Below are 12,566 nucleotides of genomic sequence, written 5' to 3' on the forward strand. Positions count from 1 at the left end.
CCATTTGCATCCTAAATCAAAATATAAGAATAATGAGTATATTTAGGCACAAAATAAGTATAAAAGACTAAACATTAAGAAAGAAAAATATGACATTTTGCATTCTCATCAAATTATACACAATGTTGGAGAATCCATAATCATTCATTATAAATATCATCTTCTATAAGTCTAAAGTCAAGCATATCTATTAATACCATACATCACAATGTTTCATCCATACCATATGTTAAGGTGATAATCATCACCAAATACATCAAAATGTAAATTAAAAATCCCAAAATATCTGATCTGGCTATTCATCCAAACAACCATCATGTAGACAAAAATATTCTTATACCAAAAACTAGATTCTGCTTGTAGACAACTCCACCATGATCATCTGAACAAAAGCTATCCATGTACCAAAAACTAAATTTCACATGCTCATAACTCCACCATGTATCTGAGAAAGCAAAAAAGAATACAAAATCAATAACCACATGTGAAAAATAATAAACTAAAATTCAAGTATAAGTTCACAATGACATTTCGCTTAATTTGGTCAAAATCTCTAAATAACCTATGTAATATAAATGAGAATACATACCAACGAGCATTTGTACCACCAGTTGAATACATGGCCCCATCATGATGGATAGATGACTTGTGCGTTTGAGTCTTTTTCTTTAAGAACTCTGTCACCAAACTTGTAAGATGTGCAATTTGCTTCTATTCTTCCTTTAAGAACTCTGTCACCAAACTTGTAAGGAAGGAAAGGTTACAGATTTAATGAAGATTTGCAACAGTGAATAAACCAAGAAAGCAGACAACATGTGCAATATCACTGTCAGGCCTTGAAACAACAATATAAAGGGGATAATACTCAGGTTATAAAGGCTTCAACTACAGGGCATAGTTTGAAAAGGCAATAATTTTCTTTGAGCTGAAGATTGGATAGAACACAACATTCCCAACCAAAGACATGCAATGGAAAATAATCTGATCACTTTTTTCCCCTTTTGGTTGGGCATGAGTACATGAAAATTGAGGACATGTGCCTTAAGATTCAAGGGAACTTCATAAAGCTTCAGGCAAACTTTTTCCATTGCATTATGCAGTTGTGTTGCAGATTTATAAGCATGCACTAAGTTGACGATCAATAGATCTTATAAAACTAATGAGCTAAATTGAATATTCACCTAAAACAATAATCCAGCATCTGTAACTTTAAGACACATAGAGGACCTCAGTTATCAAATATGTAATGATAGAAAGAGCTTTAGTAATGTATTATTCATGCAAATAGTAAAATCAAGATTTTATCTAAAAGGAAATATACTACCTATAAACAACACACCAAAATTTTCAATGGTATTCAAGCTCCGAATCAGCTTTAACATATGGAGAGTGCACTGTGTTTGCTGAGCTGCAGTCAAATTGAATAGGAGGTGTGCCTAAACCTTGTTGCTGATCAGATTTTGGATGTAGTTGATCTGGTGGTAGATCAAGTCGATGCAAACTAGAGAATAATTGAATCCAACCTCAATGGCAAAGTAAGTGATAACACTGATTAGCTATCTCTGCCTGGTTGCATGTGAAATATGACAAATAGAATGTACTCTACCTAGAAAGCAGAAAAATACTTAGAATGTGCATATAAACAGAAATGCTGTATATATTCAGGCATGCATACAAAAATTTATCTGCATCATCCAAGTAAAATTATTTTCTTTGAATTATTTCTGAAAGAGCTGGGTTCTCCCATCAACTCTCATCTTATTGAGCTACTTGTGCTACAGCCCTCCTCACTGCACCAGTTGACCGCATTCATCTCCACTAAGAGCAGGGAGGAACCATATCTGTGAACTGATTGAATTCAAAATATGGAAGAGCTAGAAAATGGTTATTTCGACTGCACAAACTGCTGTCATTTTGGTAAACACAAATCGCAGCATGGATCTCTCAAATCAGATGAGTTTTTAAGCAGCCGAAATTAAAGCTCCAAAGCAATGGCCACAGAAAGAGTCAGACTAACATACATCCCAGATGCTAGGGCTCTGCCAAACAAATTCTTCCATGGCCATTTATTATAGTTGAAGCAATTTCCATCCATCATCAGATCAAGCTACCAATCCCTTCTCATGATCACAATGTGGAATAAACGCTGCATGAGCAAGTATAATTATAGTTGAAGCAATTTCCAATTCCATCAAGATCTAGCTACTAAACCTTTCTCATAGTTGATATGTGGAATAAACTCAGCATGAGCAATTATATTTAAATAAAATAACCAGAAATGTTTTCACATATAACACAAAGTGTTAAATAAATACTGCACCAGAAACAAAGTCACTGCACTGGATACAAACAAACAATTGCATGACATTGATTACAGAATCCTTTTAACAAATTCTGGCCAGTGAGACTAGAGACCTCTTACAAGAGAAGCCTGGGTAATGAGACAAGCAACATTGGTTCAGTGGTTCATGCTCAGCCATGTGGCAACTGGCAAGCGATAATCCTAACATTTTAGAAATAGTATTGGAAATGAAACCTGGTATCACACTCCCAAGCCATGAGATTGTTTAAGAAACCTCCAAAAATATTGCTTGAATTTATGCAGTTCAGGCACTTTACCAGTGGGAAAAGCCTAACCCAGAAAAGAATCATCATATGTTGGATATATGGTACATAGATCTATTTTTTCATATCGAACTTGCCAGCTTAAGTAACTTTGAGCCTGAGAAAACTAATATCTCCTCAGCATACATATTCAGCCTTCTTATTACATAGTGGAGAAGAAAATCATGAGAAGTGATCCAAGAATCTCAGCCTTCTTACCGAATGGAACTATTCAAAAGGTGATTTTCACAGAACATATGATACGATTATAAAAATATAATCCCATTTCCTCCTGTGAGGAAACAAATAGCATTAATTATCCAACATATGAGAAATTTTTTCTTTATTTCAATATTACACTACCTACTTGAAGAAAGCATCTCTTTGTGACTCAAGAATCTTTACAATGAGGAAATTATGATGTAACAGAAATTAAGAGAGAGAGAGAGAGAGAGAGAGAGGAGAAATTTGCCTACGTTGGAAGAGAACTGGACCAACCGGTACCTCTCCCCATCCGGAATCGAGTTTGCGAAACCTCGATGAAGAAGAAGAGCAGCAGAACCCTAGGCGGCAGAACCAGAGGGGTCTCTGGTGGCCATCGAAGCAGCTCCGCCTGGCCGAGACAGAGGATCTCAGAGCGGCAGCGGAGAAGCGGCACTGGCACTGGGAGGATAGGAGGGCCGCCATTGGGAGCTAGGGTTTCGAGAGGAGAGGGATTGGGGAAGCTAGGGTTTTGGAGTTAACGCAAAGGAGAGAGGAGGGGTTAGGGAGGAGGAGGAGGAGGGGGAGGGGTCATCCCTGCCGTGGACGGCCTTCCAGTTAGGGATTTGTTGGATTTGGATTAGGGAGGAGGAGGAGGAGGGGTTAGGGATCGCTGGGGGGGGGGGGGGGGGGGCGAGGAGGGGGTGGGGGGTGTGCGCGGGTTGAGGGGCGGCTGCAGGGCTGGAGGATTAGAATTTACCATTCCTTGCTTTCGTGTTGGCGCCGGACTGGGGGGATTTGGGCGGGGCACACTTAGTTTCATTCTAAATTTTTCTTTTTTTATTTTTTTTAATTTATAATTTTTTAAAAATAATATTTTTAATATTTTTGGAATTAGAAATTAAATTTAGTGATGGAAATTTCTATCAATAATCCGTCACTGCCAAAAATAATCTTTTAAAAATTTATAAATACTTGGGTTACGATTTTTGTGACGACTGAATTTGTCACTGTCTGGTTGCAATTTTGGTTACCAATTTTGCGACCGATATCCCGTCACTACGGTGGTCACTAAGTTTTGGCGTCCATCCTATCCGTGTATTCTGTGACCGGTCTATCACTAATCTGTCACTAAGTTCACACCACGATGACCAAATTTCTGTCTGTCACTACTCCATCACAAATAGTGACTGATAACGGGCCGTCACTAGTTTTCCGTCACTATACGCTTGTTTTCTGGTAGTGGATCCGCCGCAACCGGACATGGTCTTCCTCTTCTCCAGATATAGGGCAGGAACTCGGAAGCGAAGAAGGCTTGGCTAGCACCGAGTGGGAGGGATTTGGGATTCTGGATAGGGGAACGGCGAACGGGCGAAGGAATTAACTACGGCGACGGGTGAAGGCAAGGAGTTAAAGCCGAATAGAGGAATAGGGAATTAGGGTTTGTTTGGTTTCTCGCACGACGTCCCTACATGCATACTTTTCTCGACTTTTGTGGGATTGAGATTCAGCCGAAGAGACGAGGATATGCCTAAGTGAATTAAGGTGTTAAACGGCACCGTTTGAAAATAAGCCGTTTTTTTTTTGAACTTAGAAATTAGCATCTTACAGGGGCTAATACAACATCGTTCGGTTTTACGGGAACCTTCCACTACCAAAAGTTTGGTCACTAAAAAACTCAAACTTTCTGCCCAATTTTTTCATCGAAAAAAGGCGCCATTCGTAAAAGTTTTCCTGGACTAAATTTTTTTTAGTCGCTGGAGTGAACCTTTAAGGACCAAAATTTCGCCAAAAGTTTTACCTCCAGCCCGCCAACTTGGTATTGCTTTTCCGCGACCAAATATGCATTTAGTAGGTGTAGGACAATTATTCAGTAACTAACAAGAATGTTGGTCGCATATAGCTTTCTTGTTAGCGACCAAACTTTAGTCACTAATCGTTTTACCTCCACCCCGCCAACTTGGTTTTGATTTTCCGCGACCAAATATGCATTTAGTCGGTGTAGGACAATCATTTAGTAACTAACAAGGATGTTGGTCGCAAATGACCTTATTTGCAGCGACCACTATTCATTTAGTCGCCGAAAGTGGTCGCTAAAAGTGTATTTTCTTGTAGTGTAATCTAGCCTTATTCCTTATTACAGTACCATTTTCATCAAGTTTATTTTTATAAATCCATTTGGTACCTATAATTGAATATTCAGTAGGTCTTTCAACTAGATTCCATACTTTGTTTCTAGTAAATTGGTTTAATTCTTCTTGCATTGCATTTATCCAATTTACATCTTTTTCAGCTTCTTCTATGTGTTTGGGCTCAAAATGAGAAACAAAGGCTAGATGATTATTTAAGTTCCTAAGGGATGCCCTAGTCCTAATAGGTTGAGATGGATCATCTAGAATTAATTCCTTAGGATGCCGTGAGCATACCTCCAAGCTTTAGTTAGTCCATGATCCACAATAGCCTCTTGGCTTGATGATGCACCTTCAATTAATTTTTGATTATCATCTTGTAATGTCATCTCATCTATCTTTTCTTCAAGAATTTCAGCATCATCATCAAAATTAACTCTCTTGCTAGAAGAGATGTCACTAGAATCATCAAATACAACATGTATAGATTCTTCTATAACTAGGGTTCTTTTATTAAAGACTCTATAGGCTTTGCTAGTTGTAGAGTACCCCAAGAATATAGCCTCATCAGATTTTGAGTCAAATTTTCCTAGATTATCTTTCCCATTATTATGAACAAAACACCTACATCCAAAAACATGAAAGTAGTTTACCTTTGGTTTTCTGTTTTTCCAAAGTTCATAAGGTGTTTTCTTTATAATGGGTCTCAATAAAACTCTATTTAATATATGACAAGAAGTATTAATGGCTTCTCCCCAAAAGTACTTAGGGAGGTTACTTTCACATAACATAGTTCTAGCCATTTCCTCTAGAGTTCTATTTTTCCTCTCCACAACTCCATTTTGTTGTGGTGTCCTAGGTGCAGAAAAATTGTGAGTTATTCCCTTTTTACTACAAAACTCATCAAATAAATGATTTTCAAATTCGGTACCATGGTCACTTCTAATAGCTATTACTGTAGTATCTCTAGCATTGGTTACTTCCTTATGAAACTTTTTAAATACTGAAAAAGCTTGATCTTTATGTACTAAGAACATAACCCAAGTGTATTTAGAATAATCATCTACAATGACTAGACCATATTTATTTCCACCTAGGCTTGTTATTCTAGTTGGTCCGAATAGGTCCATGTATAATAATTCTAGAGGTCTAGAGGTAGAGACACATTTTATGGATTTAAAGGAGTTCCTAGATTGTTTGCCATATTGACAAGCTTCACATATTTTATTCTTTTCAAATCTTAGTTTTGGCAAACCTATCACAGAATCTCTTTTAACTAGTTTAGATATTGTGTCCATGCTTGCATGACCTAACTTACGGTGCCATAACCAACTAGCATCATTGTCCTTAGTTTCATTAACAACTAAGCATGGGTTGTGTTTGGCAAGATCCTCAAGATCTACAACATACACATTCCCACGTCTTATTCCTTTAAAAACTAAACTATTATCATTTGGGTTTGTTATGATGCATAGTGATGGTTTAAACATAACATTATAGCCTCTATCACATAATTGACTAATGCTTAATAAATTATGCTTAAGACCATCAACATATCGAACATTATCAATAAAAGTAGAAGGGGTAATTTGAACTTTACCTATACCAATGATGTGACCTTGGTTATTGTCTCCAAAAGTCACAGCACCTCCCTTCTTAGCTTCAAGGGTGAAGAATTGATCCTTGTCACCCGTCATGTGTCTTGAGCAGCCACTATCCAAGTACCAGCAATTTTTGTTGACCTTGGCTGCAAGACACTCCTACACAAGCAAATCATGTAATCTTAGGTACCCAAGTTTTCTTGGGTCCTTCATGGTTAGTCATGTTGGTTCCTTTTGGAACCCATACCCTTTTAATTTTTTCTTTTGTTTTTTCTTTTCTATAATTACACACATTTGCCTTATGTCCTAATTTTCCACAACAAAAATAGGTTATTTTCTTAGTTTTACTTTCTCCTGCTTTAACAAAGAAGTTACTAAGAAGTTTTTGCTTATTTTTAGGTTTATATCCTAAACCTGCTCTATTGAAAACTGCACGTTGACTATTAAGTATCATATTTAATTTTTCAGAACTATAAGTAAATTTCTCAACCAAAGGTTTGTATTTTCCAAGTTCTTTAGTTAGAGTTTGTTTTTCCGTTTTTAGAGTATTCAAGTCTTTTATGAGATTTTCGTTTAAGATTTGTTTATTGTTTTTAAGTTCTGAAATTTCCTTAGTTAGTTTTTCATTATCTTTACTTAAGGTGTTAGTTTTTTTAATTAAGAGTTGGTTGCTTGTCTTAAGTTCTAGATTTTCTTTGGTGATACAGTCCTTATCCTTAACTAGTTTATCATATTTATGTATGTAAGTTTGATTAGCTAGTTTTAGCTCTTTATTCTTAATGTTTATAGCCTTATATTCAATCATTAGTTCATTAAATGCATCATAAAGTTCATCAAAAGTAAAATCTAGATGCGTTTCGGATGTTACCTCATTTTCGTTGGCCATGAAGCAGAAATTGGCCTTTTCTTCTTGTTCCTCATCCGATGATGAAGATGATGCGTCGGAGTCCGATAAAGTGGTGACAAGGGCTTTCTTCTTCTTGTACTTGCTGCCCTTCTTAAGTAAGGGACACTCAGCTCTGATGTGTCCTGGCTTCTTGCACTCATAGCATCCAATCCCCTCATTTTCCCTTTCCTTACCTTTATCCTTGCGATAGATATTTGAGGGGCCTCTCCTTTGATGATAGGACTTCTTGTGGTTGATGAATTTTCTGAACTTGCGCACAAGAAGAGCCTCATCATCATCTCCCTCATGATCTTCTTCTTCACTGCTGCTACTGCAAGACAAATCTTTGTTAGATGATGTGGATTTAAGAGCTATTACCTTTTTCTTATGTGAGGACTCTTCTTCGCTGTGTTGCTTCATGGTTAGCTCGTGAGTCATTAGGGATCCAAGGAGCTCTTCAAGTGGAAGCTTGTTCAAGTCCTTAGCTTCTTGGATTGCCGTCACCTTGGCTTCCCATGACCTTGGTAGACATCAAAGAATCATCCTGACAAGCTCACTGTTAGTATAGTTTTTGCCAAGGCTTTTTAGGCCATTGACAATGTCAGTGAATCTAGTGAACATGCAAGTGATTGTTTCATTAGAATCCATTTTAAATAGTTCATACTTATGAACCAATATATTTATTTTGGATTCTTTGACTTGATTCGTGCCCTCATGGGTCACTTCAAGTCTATCCCAAATCTCTTTTGCAGAATTGCAAGTAGAGACTCTATTGAATTCATTCCTATCTAGTGCACAGTAAAGCACATTCATTGCTTTAGAATTGAGTTGTGCCTTTCTCATATCGTGTTCATCCCAATCCTTTTCGAGTTTGGGTACAGTGACCCCCTCTACATAAATGGATGGGATGTATAGCCCATTTGCTACAATGGTCCACATCTCATAGTCTTGGGCTTGGATGAATATTCTCATCCTAGCCTTTCAATATGAGTAGTCAGATCCATTAAAGAATGGGGGTCTTTGGGTGGACTGACCCTCAATGTGGGAAGATCCAAATGGGGTTGTCATTTTGATCTTTGACTCTTAGGGTAGAAGAGTTTAGGCTCTGATACTGTGGAGTGATCGATTAAAACCCCGTTTGATTTTGATGAGCTCAAAGCATTGGAGTATATCTTGTGATTACTAATGAATTCAATTGAGTGTTTCAGTAAAAATCCTGTCCAAGTGTCTCTAGACTTGGTTCATAGCATTTTGGATAAGTTAAGAAGTCTGCATGAACCAATGTCTGAGATACGAGTCGACTCCCGAGTTTCACGAGTCGACTCCAAGCGTATCAAGGTCACTGGCACGAGCTCGAGTCGACTCCTGATCAGTACGAGTCGACTCCGACTGAAAACAGACAGAAGGACAGAAGAGCAGTTTTTCAGGTCTGAGATTCGAGTCGACTCCAGTGGAACGCGAGTCGACTCCCAGCGGTACACACAGAAAAAATCAGAGAGTGTTTTATGGACTCTGAGATTCGAGTCGACTCCAGTGGAACGCGAGTCGACTCCCAGCGGTACACAAAGAAAAAGTCAGAGAGCGTTTTATGGACTCTGAGATTCGAGTCGACTCCCGCAGTACGCGAGTCGACTCCGAGACTGTGCGACCATCAACAGACAGAAGACCATGTTACTGCCTCTGAGATTCGAGTCGACTCCCAGACAGCTCGAGTCGACTCCAAGACAAGCTTCACGTCAAAAGGCAGAAGACCAACTTTCGGAAACTGAGAGCCGAGTCGACTCCAAGGAAGTTCGAGTCGACTCCAAGACTGGATGAGCCAAAAGACAGAGAATCGGGAGTTCGGGCTCTGAGATTCGAGTCGACTCCCAGGACAGTCGAGTCGACTCGAGTGGACAAAATTCAAATTTGGATCCACGGACTACAGAGGATGAGCCGACTCCAAAATTGCCAGGTCAGCGCCAGAAGTTGGCGAGTCGACTCCGGGTCAAGACGAGTCGACTCCCAGTCAAGACGGCAACTTTAATTCAAACTGGGAACAGTTGCCGAGTCGACTCCGGAAAAGCTCGAGTCGACTCCTGCTACAGCCGAGTCGACTCCTGATCGCGCGAGTCGACTCCAACCCACCAACGGTCACATTGTCAGGCTGCGCAGAGTGTGCAGAACGGCCAGAAAAAGCAGAGTAACGGCTAGTTTCCGTGGGGGTTGGCTTAAATAGCCACAGAAGACTGTAGCAAGGCAGAGAACACACATTCCACTCCTAGCATTCAAGTCTTCAAGCTCTCTAAGTGCTCTTCAACGAGAAAAAGGGAAGATCTGCATTTACTACTCCACCAACATCTTTCCAGCATTCAAAGCTTCCTCCTCCTGCTTTCAAGTCGATCACTCTTTCAAGAGGAGACCGGAGTTCCAGAAGCCACACCTCTTCACCATCTTAAAAGCGTTTGAGGGCTTCTAACTCCTTTACGATTATATTGTTTTAAATCTGCTTTTTGAGAAGCTATTTTCTGTTTTCTTCTATCTCGTGTATTTACTTGATTCAATCGGGGGATTGAATCAAGGGGATTAAGGTTGGTTGGTGAGCCGGTTTAAAACCAACGAGTGTAAGGGTTTGATTGTGAGCCCGGGAAAACAATCGGGGTTGGTTCTAGTCGGTGAGCCTGGGAAAACCGACCGAGTTCGTTGTGAGCTCGTAAAACAACAAGTTCGGTTGTGAGCTTGCAAAACAACCGGCTGTAATCCAAGGGGGTTATAGTGAAATTCCCAAGTGAGACTTGGGGAGTGGACGTAGGAGCAAGGGTTAGCTCCGAACCACTATAAAACTTTGTGTTTGTAGTGCATTGTCTCTCATCTTCTTCCCCACACATTACTCACAGCACTTAGCTTTAATTAAATAACTGGCTATAGTATTTAGTTAATCATCCACAAAGTTTTAATTAGCTAAGTTAATTTAAAAACCCAATTCACCCCCCCCCCCCCTCTTGGGTTGTCTATCTGGGCAACAAGTGGTATCAGAGCCAAAAACTCTTCCACTCAAGAGTTAAAAGATCAAAATGACAACCCCATTTGGATCTTCTCACATTGAGGGTCAGTCCACCCATAGACCTCCTTTCTTCAATGGATCCGACTACTCATACTGGAAGGCTAGGATGAGAATATTCATCCAAGCCCAAGACTATGAGATGTGGACCATTGTAGTGAATGGCCCATACATCCCATCCACATATGTAGAGGGTGTTAAGGTACCCAAACTAGAAACGGATTAGGATGAACATGACATGAGGAAGGCACAACTAAACTCTAAAGCAATGAATGTGTTTTATTGTGCCTTAGACCGTAATGAATTCAATAGAGTTTCAACTTGTAATTCTGCAAAAGAAATTTGGGACAGACTTGAAGTGACCCATGAGGGCACGAATCAAGTCAAGGAATCCAAAATAAACATCTTGGTTCATAAATATGAACTATTTAAAATGGATTCAAATGAAACAATCACAAGCATGTTCACTAGGTTTACTGATATTGTCAATGGCCTAAAAAGCCTTGGCAAGAACTATACTAACAGTGAACTTGTCAGGAAAATCCTTCGGTGTCTACCAAGGTCGTGGGAAGCCAAGGTGACGGCGATCCAAGAAGCTAAAGACTTGAACAAGCTTCAACTTGAAGAGCTTCTTGGATCCCTGATGACGCATGAGCTTACCATGAAACAACACAACGAGGAAGAGTCCTCCCATAAGAAAAAGGTAATAGCTTTAAAATCTACTTCTTCTAACAAGGACCTGTCTTGCAGCAGCAGCAGTGAAGAGGAAGAAGATGAGGAAGATGGTGGTGAGGCACTTCTTGTGCGCAAGTTCAAGAAGTTTATCAACCACAAGAAGACGTATCATCAAAGGAGAGGTCCCTCAAATTCCTACCGCAGAGACAAAGGTAAGGAAAGGGAAAATGAGGGGATTGGGTGTTACGAGTGCAAGAAGCCGGGACACATAAGAGCAGAGTGCCCCTTACTGAAGAAGGGGAGTAAGTACAAGAAGAAGAAGGCACTTGTCACCACCCTATCGGACTCCGACGCATCATCTTCATCATCGGATGAAGAACAAGAAGAGAAGGCCAATTTCTGTTTCATGGCCAACGAAAATGAGGTAATTTCCGATACGCATTTTGATTTTACATTTGATGAACTTTATGATGCGTTCAATGAATTAATGATTGAGTATAAGAATATAAATGTTAAAAACAGAGAACTAAAAGTAACTAACCAAAGTTATATTCATAAGCATGATTCATTAATTAAGGATAAAGATAATCTCACCAAAGAAAATCTAGAACTTAAGACAAGCAACCAACTCCTAATTAAGAGGACTAACACCTTAACGAAAGATATTGAGAAACTAACAAAGGAATTTTCAGATCTCAAAAACCATAAACAAGTCTTAAACAAGGATCTAACTAAAGAGCTAAATGATCTAAAAACCGAAAATCAGACATTAACTAAAGAACTAAACAAATACAAACCCTTAGTTGAAAAATTCACATATAGTTCTGAAAAGTTAAACATGATACTTAATAATCAACGAGCCGTATTTAATAAAGCGGGTTTAGGGTATAAACCAAGGAATAAGCAAAAACTTCTTAGTAACTTCTTTGTTAAAGCTGGAGAAACTAAAATTAAGAAAATAACTTGCTTTTGTTGTGGAATAGTAGGACATAAAGCAAATGCATGTAATTTTAGGAAAAGTAAAACTAAAAGAAAAAATAAAAGGGTATGGGTTCCAAAAGGAACCAACTTGACTAACCATGAAGGACCCAAGAAAACTTGGGTACCTAAGATGACATGATTTGCTTGTGTAGGAGTGTCTTGCAGCCAAGGTCAACAAAAACTGCTGGTATTTGGATAGTGGCTGTTCAAGGCACATGACGGGTGATAAAGATCAATTTTTCACCCTTGAAGCTAAGAAGGGAGGTGCTGTGACTTTTGGAGACAACAACCAAGGTCACATTATTGGTATTGGTAAAGTTCAAATCACCTCTTCTACCTTTATAGATAATGTTAGATATGTTGATGGTCTTAAGCATAACTTGTTAAGCATTAGTCAATTATGTGATAAAGGATATGATGTTATGTTTAAACCATCACTATGTATTATA

At 38.9% G+C, this 12,566-nt stretch overlaps 1 long non-coding RNA gene across 2 annotated transcripts; it reads right to left on the bottom strand.

The window, feature by feature from the left end:
• Nucleotides 1–457: 457 nt before the first annotated feature.
• On the bottom strand, nt 458–3,415 carry LOC120104877. Of its 2 annotated transcripts, none has more exons than XR_005507228.1 (3): nt 3,081–3,415; nt 2,022–2,146; nt 458–742 (listed from the first exon to the last, which is right to left on the bottom strand). It is a non-coding gene; the product is annotated as an uncharacterized LOC120104877 (long non-coding RNA). The 2 variants fall into 2 exon arrangements; XR_005507227.1 differs by having other exon boundaries at nt 459–731.
• Nucleotides 3,416–12,566: the final 9,151 nt, after the last annotated feature.

Source organism: Phoenix dactylifera, unplaced genomic scaffold, assembly GCF_009389715.1.
Source record: "Phoenix dactylifera cultivar Barhee BC4 unplaced genomic scaffold, palm_55x_up_171113_PBpolish2nd_filt_p 000138F, whole genome shotgun sequence".
NCBI classification, from domain to species: domain Eukaryota; kingdom Viridiplantae; phylum Streptophyta; class Magnoliopsida; order Arecales; family Arecaceae; genus Phoenix; species Phoenix dactylifera.